Source organism: Pezoporus wallicus, unplaced genomic scaffold (assembly GCF_028554395.1).
Source record: "Pezoporus wallicus isolate ANWC-B61680 ecotype Strahan unplaced genomic scaffold, APGP_CSIRO_Pwel_v1 contig_380, whole genome shotgun sequence".
NCBI lineage: Eukaryota > Metazoa > Chordata > Aves > Psittaciformes > Psittacidae > Pezoporus > Pezoporus wallicus.
This window is the reverse complement of record NW_026642520.1, coordinates 717,513-728,107: the sequence shown is the minus strand read 5'-3', so window position 1 is coordinate 728,107 and position 10,595 is coordinate 717,513.

Genomic DNA, 10,595 nt, shown 5'->3' with positions numbered 1-10,595 from the left:
TCCAAGGAAATCCAAAGGGGAAAGAGCCCAAAGAAATGAGAGCATCCTATTAAGTGGAAAGAAGGGGAACTAAACAAAACATAACAATACTGATGTTCCATTATGTATGAAAGACAATTATTTTAAAAGTTAGTTATGTTATAAACTGAAAAATTTTCTAATCTAACTTAGCTTTTGGACTAGCAAGATATAACTAACCATCTCTGGGATAAGTACTCATTCTAAAGTAAGGCTCAAACTTCCAGGACTAGCACAAATTACACCCCAGAAAGGAAAGGACGAGGATAGTAGATTTTGTGTAAGGAATGAGATAAAAGAAACTGTTTAAATTTTTTTTTTACCAACTGGGAGACAGGAGTGGTTGTTAGAGAATACCCCACTGTGGGATGGGGTTAATATTCAGTACTAGAGATAACCTTGCTTGTAGGTGACACATGGACCTTAGCTCTTGTAGTTAACCAGAAGAGAGAGCAATGTGAGCAGCTTTTTGTGTGATGGAGAGCAGAGCATGGGGCAGTCAGTGGAATCAGCAAGAAGCAGGAAAAAACGTTGAAAAGAAGCTTGAAAGGGTGGCTGGAAGAAGAAACAGAAATAACCTATGGCACAACTGAATAGAACCAATGGATAAGACAAGGTCATTTGCTTGCTTAAATTAAGGTTTGATATACAAAGTTCCTACTTAACCTAGAAGCTGCCTCATTTTGGGAAAAAGGAAGCTAACCATAGTTGTCTTTTTAGAATTTAGATATTGTACACTGACCTGTTTTATCACCTTGTTCATTTCTATTTGAGAAGCTGGATTTCAGAAAACTAGGCTGAACTTCTCAATGCTCAGCTCATGGTTACGAGTGAAGAAAATTTGGAGTACTTTTCTAATGTTTTCAGATGGGAAATCTAGCCAGAGTTTCAAAACTGAACCCGATAGATGGCATTAGCTATCAATACTTGCAGTGGTTCCATAATCAAAGCCTGGAGTCACAAATCTGAACTGCAAAGTCATGAAGATAGTCCACTGAGGTGACTGGATTGTCCTAACTGCACACCTAAATTGATGGATGATAACTGATCAATGAAAACTTAATACAGGGAGGATTCAATTGCAATATCAATGTATGAGTTGAAGGGCTTCATAGGTTCATTTTTTTAAAAAAAGGGAACTTGTTTTCTTAGGTTCCACCGTTGGCAGGCCTATGGCATGGTCCATAACACCCCTCTGATAATCAAAAGTAAACCTAACCTTGATTTAACTCATTTAGCCAAAAAAACCCCAAGCTTCATTTAGCTCTTCCCATGAAAAAAACACTTTTAAGCAAAAATGATGACTTACATGTGACATGAAGACTTTGTCACCTGAGGGTGTTGTGCAACACTTCCTGTTTTAATGAAAATTCTGCTAGTATACTTTGATGTTTTTTGGTTTGTTTTATTTTTGGGTTTTGGTTTGTTGTTTTTTTTTATTTCCAAAACTAAATGGAATCTATGAAAATTTGTTTTCTTGTGAAATCAAGTTATCTTAAGAAAAATCATATAAAGTTTGTGTTTTTTATAGATGTTTACTCTTGTATTGCTCCAATACAACTAATATCTAATGAGAATGATGTAATGTAGAGATCATGAGACAGAGATACTTTATGGGAAATACAGTTTAGGTCCTTTCTTATTCAAATGTTTAGTACAGTCACGTACTTAGGAAAGGCACCATAAAACATCAGTACAGATTTGCACCTCCTTTTGCATCTCTGAACTAAACCTCGGAGAAGCGTTGCTTTAGTGTATGCTTCTCCAGTTTGCCCACCAGCTAGCTCTGACTTTATCGGTAGGGTTGTTTTTTTTTCTTGCTTATTTCTTTTTTTAACCAAAAAAACAAAGGGCACCTTCCTTTTAATTTGGAATTTTAATTCACAGCTATCATATCAACACATTCTTTAGCATTCAACTTCTTTGTTGAACCAGACCTTTCAACTGAATTGAAAAATGGGATTGTTTTTCAAAAAAGAAAGTATCTAAGCTCAAAAGATACTGTGCTTGAAAATATGAAGTGTTATGGAGTGGAAAATTTTCTAAAAATCACATCTTAGACTACCTGTCATTGGTTATTCCAAAATAAACTTAGACACAATATGCTTCAGTTCTCTTCCAAGGTGAGAATTTGGTCTTTCACCATCACCTGCCCTTCCCTTCTAGACTCCTTACTGTATAGTTGTAAAGATAAATTGTTTGTGAAGTGCTAATATACATTAGTGGTGATTGCTATAAGAAAGTCCATAACAAAATCGATAGCTCTGCCTTCAGATAAGGGCTTAAATAGCATGCAATAATTTGGCTTGAGGCCATACCTTGAGTAATGAGAATAAAACAAAAATATTGAGTAGCTGCACATTAACTGAGAACCATCCATCCTGTGCAGTGAATGAGAAAGGGCCAGGAACAGAACATCCTAACCTTCTATTTTGAAAAGTCTTTGTCTTTTAATTAAAAAAAAAAGTGTTTTGCATAATATATAAGGTAAACAATACAAACAGGAAAAAGAAAGTAGAATTATGCAAATATGTGTCATGCATATGCAAAATGGGACTAAAGTAAGATTACCAGCCATTTCACTTCTCATTTCTTCCTAACCTGTTATTCTTAATTTCTGTTTTATATAACCTGATTCATTTGTATTCTTTCCAATATGACTTGAAATAATGATACCATTTTTGTTTACTCTGAAGTTAAATGCACAGAATGTGATTGTAAACAGAGTACCTAAACTGGACACCTAGGGAATCAGAACTGCAGAACTCACCATGACAAACACCTTTATTGCCTTTGAGACTACACTATAGAACACCAAGCTACCATCTGCTGAGCTCTGGCCAGCTCAGTGCAGTTTTTAACTTGCCCTCTGGACCATGTTGTATCCAGAAGGATAGATTTATCTTGATGATGGATTTGGTTTATGAAGTTGATTCTTTCTCTGGTTCTTCGCCTAGAGAAAATTATGAATGCATTTGTTTAGTAACATTTACTATAGTCCACATAAACAGTGTATTTGAAAAAAGTAGGCTAGAGACTTTGCAGGAGAATTGATAAATTTTGTGGTAATTTTTTCTTGGATTGTCAGTTTGTTCCACAATGTCTAAACCATCCAAACCAGTGTTGACCTTATTTTAGACATCTAACTCTGAGTTGTTAATTAATTAATTCCTTAGTCAATAAGGGAAATAGAGTAGCTCCAGAGGATAATTAGTCGCATCGTGAAGTAGGCCTGATACATCGCTGTATGCTTACTGTAATATCTTTCCAGTGTCTTTGAAAGAAGGGAGTGGTGACTAATTCAAAGTTCACATCTATAAAAATGTATTATATTTCTTGCTGTGATTCCCACCTTGGTCTCTGTGAATTGACTTCACGTTATTGGACAAAGAAACTACGTATTGAGATGTTCAGATTTTACAATAACATGTATTCGTATTTGAGAGAATAAGTTTTTAATGAAAACATCAGTACTTTAATTTAGTTTATTAAAATCTTATACAGTTTTCTGTAGGTGTAATTCTTTTGTTTCTGCTCTAAAATATGCTCTGTACCATGGTTAGATATGGAATAGGCAAGCAGTTTCAGAGGTAGTCCAACAGTTTTATATATGTCTCTTTAAATACATAGGGTATATCCACCTTAACTGTTAAGGAGATAAAACATACCAGATGTATTATTAAATTAATGGCAATTTAACACTGCTTTTTAGTTTCTTAAATTGAACATCTGTAAAATAAATATGAAGTTACTATTAAGGAGATTTCTACCAAAGTGCAGAATAACAGTTCTGAATAAGATCATAAGCTTTTCTCAGGAAAGTGGCAGTAAATGAGGACTTTGGGTACAGGTTAACCTTATTCTATTAAATCTACCATTTCACAATAGGGAAAATACCACTTTGCATAGAAATTGCTTTGCTTGTCTGTAAGCCTGCCACTGAAAAGGAATAAGTTGCCATACTTTGTATTATTAAATGTTACGAAAGGTATATAGAATGTAGGTTATTACAACTATTATAAAATAATACCTCTAGAAAGAACGAAATTTTCAAATAGAATAAGATTTTGGTATCACTTTAGGAACTGAAGGACTGTAAGACTTAGGCTGAAGCATTAATATATGAAAGATTAAAAGAGCAAAATATGCAGATCTCAGTGAAAGAAAAAATGAGTAGGAAGTGTCATAACAATTGCCAAGAAGAAGAGTCAACTGAATTATTCATTATAAATACTATTAATTAGAAATTTTGTCCTTTTTTTCTATCTGTGAATTGCTTGCAAACTAATGCTGAATCTGTGAATCTACTCATTATTCATACGTATTTCCCTATGGCCGGTTCACAGCTGCTCATATTGACTAGTCGCTGTTTGTTATTTTTAGTGTATGATTGATCATCTTATATGGTATTGGTTTTGCTCCCAGATTGGCTCATACTGCACTATACTCAATAGGATAACAAAGAATAAGAGATAATGGTGAATTATGACTGCCATCCTATGAACAAATTTTAGACAAATAATAATTCGTACTAACTTCAGAAAGATATCCAGGATTCACAGACTTTTTTGGATGGCTAGTTGCAATCTGTGTAATCAGGAACAATGGACAATAATGGCTCACACAGAACAATTAACTCACTGACAGAACAATTAACTCACTGTTGTGTATTAGTGAGGATATTTGTATACTATGATCTACATTATTTGACCAGCTGTTCCTACTCTGTTCTTTGTGATCACAATGGCTCCCATAATCACCTATGCAGTATTAGTTTCTTGGTTTTTAAAAGCTGTATTTTGCAGGCAAAGAAGCTTGGTATAATAATAGAAAGTTCTGTAACATGCCTACAGCTGGAACTGGATGATAAATAAAGCAAAGATACTCCAAGTTAAAAAAATATTCTGAACATTAGCAGTTCTTCCAGAAATGATTACCGTAAAACCACCATGGACTCATAGTTTTTAGTCACACCAGGAGGGGGAGGAAAAAGATTGAATAGACAAGGTAAAACAGTCATCCTTTCAGGTTGTCCTGGGTTCAGCAGTAGCAGTCATGTTTTTTCCTTTGTGATAGCTGGTGCAGTGCTGTGTTTTGACTTCCAGCCTGGGAACAGTGTTGGTGAAGCCAATGTTTTCAGTTGTTGCTAAGTGATGTTTACCCTGACCAAGGACTTTGTGAGGCTCATGCTCTGCCAGGGAGGAGGGGAAGCTGTGGGGAAGCAGAGATGGGGCGCCTGACCCGGGCTAGCCGGGGAGGTATTCCATACCACAGCATGTCATGCCCAGGGTGGGGGGTAACTGGGAGTTACCCGGAAGGACACGAGCTTCCAGGTGGGATTTGTTTCTTGGCCAGTGGTATCGTATTCTCTTCCCTTGTTATTTTCCCTTATCATTGTTGTAGTTGATAGTAGCGGTGGTGATTTGTGTTGTACATTGGTTGCTGGACTGTTCTTGTCTCAACCCGTAGGAGTTGCACTCTTTCGATCCTCCTCCCCGTTCCTCCGGGAGCGGGGAAGGGGAGAGCCCCGGTGGGGGGGGGGGACGGACGACACGGACCTCGATTGTTGTCAGTTCGGCACCACTCACTGGAAGTGAGTGAACAAGTTACCTGACTGGGTTTAAACCACGACACAGGTCAAGCAATGGGGTCTAGTTGTCATTATGAACTGCATAACCTTTTGTCACTAACAACCGTATTGCGCCTAACCTCAGTGTCATATCTGTGGATCTGCAGGGTTAAATTTCAGCTGTCCTACTTCTATGCATCTTAAAAGTAGATAACAAAAGCATGTTAGTCATTGTCTAATGAAAGGCTAGATGCATAAGTGTCTGATTCAGACAATTCATTCTAAGCCAAGATAAATGTTCTAGACAATGTCCTCTGTAGATGCCTTTCTCTCTTCCGTAGCTGCTTAAAGGTACTTGAACTGGTTGCACCACTTTGGTATAGCTAAAATCAGCTTGGATTATTTGCAGCACAGCCACCAAAACTTCAGGGAACAAGAAGATTGCCCTTCCTCCCAGGATATGTTTTAAGGTAATGATTCTTCATTAAATTCTCTGGGGTGAAGAAGCAGTGGAAACAAATTTTATCAGGATGAGAAATACTTAAGAACCATTTTTTTGCTTCTTTCATGTGTAGAGATTATCATATAACAAACCTTTGGTATTAGGAATAGTTTGAGCCTGTAATCCCAGAAGTATTAGGAAGACCATCTGTTGGTGTTCTTTTCCTAGGAACTTATTTTTGAAATTTAACTATAATGATTATTGCAGAGGTTGGAATGAGAATTACAATTGAATGTCAATAGGATGTAGGGACAAATTAAGATGTAAAAGTTAATGGCTTAAGATAAAAGACAGGTCAGTTTTCAGTTACCATCATAGACAAAACAAACTCAACTAGGGGAATATTTATTTATTACCAATTAGAGTATGATGGTGAGAAATAAATTAAAAAAAAGAGAAACCCAACTAAACCAACATCTTCACCCTCCAATTTCTCAGGCTGAATGAGATTGAGAATGGGAGATTATAGTCATTTCATAACAGTTTCCCTCTGCTCCAGCATGGGTCCTTTTCATGGACTGCAGTGGTTCAGGATAAACTTCTTCCAACATGGGTCCTTCATAGGCCACAGTTCCTGTCAGGAGCTTCCTCCAGCTTTGCTTCTTCAGAGTCTGCAGCTTCCGTCAGACCATATCTACCTCCTATAGGAAATACCTCTCTATAGGCTACAGGGAAATAACTACTCCAGTGGGGTCTCATCCACAGTCTGCAGGGGAATCTCTGCTTCAGCACCTGGAGCACCTTCTTCACTAACTTTAGTGTCAGCAGGATTGTTTCTCACATTCCCCCCCCCCCCCCTCAAAACTGCTGCAAATCATGTCACCCTTTATTAAATGTGTTTTCCTTGATGCATCACCCAAGGGGCTTAGCTGTGTCTTGTGATGGGTCTTCTCTGTCCTTAGAGACAAATTCTATAATTTTTTCCAAAATTCATTCTCTTTTGAACCTCCAGATTTGTAAGTATTAGTATCTCACCTCTTACATGTTATTTGAGTAGTATTTTGTTAATCAAAAATGCCTTTTTTCCACAATTAAATAGAATGATAAAAGGTTAACACTGCTTTTAACTGACAGTGAGAAAATAACAAATAATGGCCTACTTATCAATAAACTCCCCAACACAAAGTAGAGAAAAATCTCTGCTCTAAACTGGACTAACTGTATTATCTTCCGAAATCAGGAAATCACACAAGTAATATAATAGTAGTGTCATAATAAAAACCCCAAAACACATATTTATATAAAAAAAAAACCAAACAGATCAATGGGTAACATGAAAAAAGAAAAAAAGAAGGTCTGTTGTTTTCTTTTCTACCATTCATTATACAGAGCCAGCTTCTAATTTATTACAAATAATCAATACGACTCTTATTCAGTTCACAGCTGCTCAATTGAGGCCTCCACCTGCTGTCTGTATTACAAAATGTATTACAAGACTTTTCCTGATATAAAGCAAATGTACATTAAGTTTAGAAAATAAGAGTTCCTTTAATGTACTGTTTTCATGGTTTTCTATAGAATAAATTATCCTTCTAGGTGACAATCAGTATCTAGTAAAGTGAAAGATAAGAATTATTATTCCGGAGGTGGCTATTTCTCTCCATGGATTATACAGGAAGCATACAATAGTCTGTTTGGACTACAACATTTAATTAATAAAATTAAAAAATTAAGTCATTATGTAACATTAAACAGCGCACAAGTTACACGAGTTTAAAAGTACAGATTTAATTACAATCTTAGATGAGTACCATTCAAAGAAGAAATAGAGAATTTCAAAAATTGAAATAACATCAGTTCAGGAAAAAAGCCATTCAAAGAAAAAATGATTAAGCATTTAACATGTTATCCTAGAAATTATGAATAATGCTCTCTTGGGGTGTCCTGAGAGGACAAAACTCTGAGCAATCTGATCAGATTTCAAAGTTGCCCTGCTTTGATTGTGGTTTTTGGACTATATGACTTTCAAAGTTTCTTTCCAGTGTAAGCATTTACATATTCGTAAGCTCTTACATTTACTTTATCTTACCATTTAACATCTTCACTTTTATATGTATATACATATATATAAATTTTATTATTTGCAATAATTATCTCTGTTTTATAACTTTTTATACAATTCATAGTTTGAAGTAATTATTTTGTCTCATTCTAGATGAAGAAAAAACAATATGCATGCATAAAGGCAATCACAAACATAGTTACAGCAAATGCCAAAAGCTTCACATCATAGGCTTAATACAGCTACGAACACAGTGAGATCATGTTCAGAATATTCTTACATAACCCACTGCTAATGTCTGCATCTTTAAAGACTGAGGAACCTTGTAACCTTTTAGATGTATAATGTGTTTTCTATGTCTCTACAACCTTCTGAAAAGATCGGAAACTTCTCCATTAAGTGGATGATGTAGTTTAACTGCCTTGCATCCAAAAGTAATAAAATTTTAAATAAGAACGTTATAATGAAGTGTGGTGAAATTGTACCATAGCTGAAGGAAATATAAAGCAATTCTGTCAAGATAATATAGTGAGTAAGAAGCAACAATTCATTTGACCAAATGTAAGCCTCTGCCTCTAAGTTATTCACTCTACATGTCCATTATAGTCAATAAAGAGAAAGAGGCACTTCCAATAAGCAGTCAATCTTGCTTTTATAGTAGATGGATAAAATAGATCAAATTAATAGCACTCTTGCAATTGACTACAAAGGAACCTAGGAGTACTACTCAGATGTAAATGAATCACACTGCAGTTCCTGACTCCCACTTAACAACCATTAGACTAGATCTGAACAGAATTTGGAATGATAGTTTCAAAGGGAATTTCAAATGCTAATTTTGCTTTTATTCCAAACATAATATTTTTTTTTCTCAGAAAATAAACTTTATTTTACGAATTTTGATTCAGAATAATAAATTATAAAATTATTAAATATCTAAGTAAACTGGAATAACTTTGAGAATTGTTCTTGGCTCATTTTAAAATGAAATGTGTATTTTCACATTATTTCATGAATACATGTACTTAAAATAGAGTTTCATAATATATCTTAAAATTTATTTTTACAGGTGTCAGGTAATTATATAATATTCAGCTGAAAGGAAATGTGTGTTTAGCTTAGAAGAAAATTAATTTTGCGGTGGAAAGAGTTTTGAGGAACAATTTTTAAAATTCAACAGGAGACTGTACCATCTTTAGTTTTAAACATATACGGATTCCTATAGTTAATCATGAGAACTGACACACATATCCTAAGAAGGAAAATCAGCTGGTATGTATGAAGAAAGCTTATTATGTAGGTCAGTGAATGATGCACAGTAAATTATTCATCATGGAAATGTAGTCTGTCATAGTGAGTTGTCTCAGAGCAAATAACCAATTTAATTTTGAATAAATATATGAAAAACTATATAAATATTCTTGTTGTCTAGATTGCTTGTGTTTATGATGACATTTTTATACAGCATTGGACTCTACAGCTGGGGAAGGGCTATCAATATTTTGAAGCTCCACAAAGAATGTCACTCTTATTAACCATAAAGTCCAGGAGAAATCATGTGAAGATCAGGGAGTCAGTAATAGTCTGGACAAACCAAATTATGTACAGCATTCATCACAGGAAAGTAACATGTGTAAGGCCCAAGGTAAATACTTATAGATGAAAGGTAACTATTCATGGAAGATATAGAATGCTAAAAACTACAGTTCCTAATTCTATGTTATTCACTTAAACATTTCTTTTACATCTGCTTTTACAAATGCTTGGGAATTCTATATAATTTTAAAGACCACTCCTGTTTTCAGAAACAGAAACAGAAACTAGTGTTTCTGTGCTATTTTGTAGACTGTTCATTTGTTTGGTTTTCTTTCTTCCCTCAAATTACATAAAGGTAACTTATGGCTTCTGATGGTTGGTTGTTGTTAACCAGCACCATCGACTCATGCAAGTTACTAAACTTACTGCTTATGAAAAACAAACTAAAATAAAAAATCATGCTGGGGGAACAGACTACTTATTTAGCTGCTTAGTTTTGCAAACACATGCTTTGAGAAAAAACAAATTGATAATTTATCCTTTTCCCACATCACTGTTTGACTATCAATTCTTATTCTTCAGGCTCTGAGGACAGGACATTGCAGAATTTCTGAGGATGCTGCAATTGACCTCTCAGTATTTTCCATAAAAAGTTATTTACTTTCACAGTTGCAAGACTGAGATGAGAGTTCAGCCTTATTTTTTAAATCTTTAGCTCCCATAAAATTCAGCTACCATTACCTACCCTCTCCAAGCCTGGTAAAAAAACCCAAACAACAAACCAAACCAAACCAAACAATACCAAACAGTAAAAGAGATGTTACAGTCTTTCATGCTGCATCTTTGCCACTCCTACTTACATTACCCTGTTGTGAGTTAGCTGCATAGTGTGTTCAAAGCTTTCTAGTTTCAGACTGATACAAACCTATAAATGCTTACAGTTGTTAAAGTCTGCTTTCATAGAATTC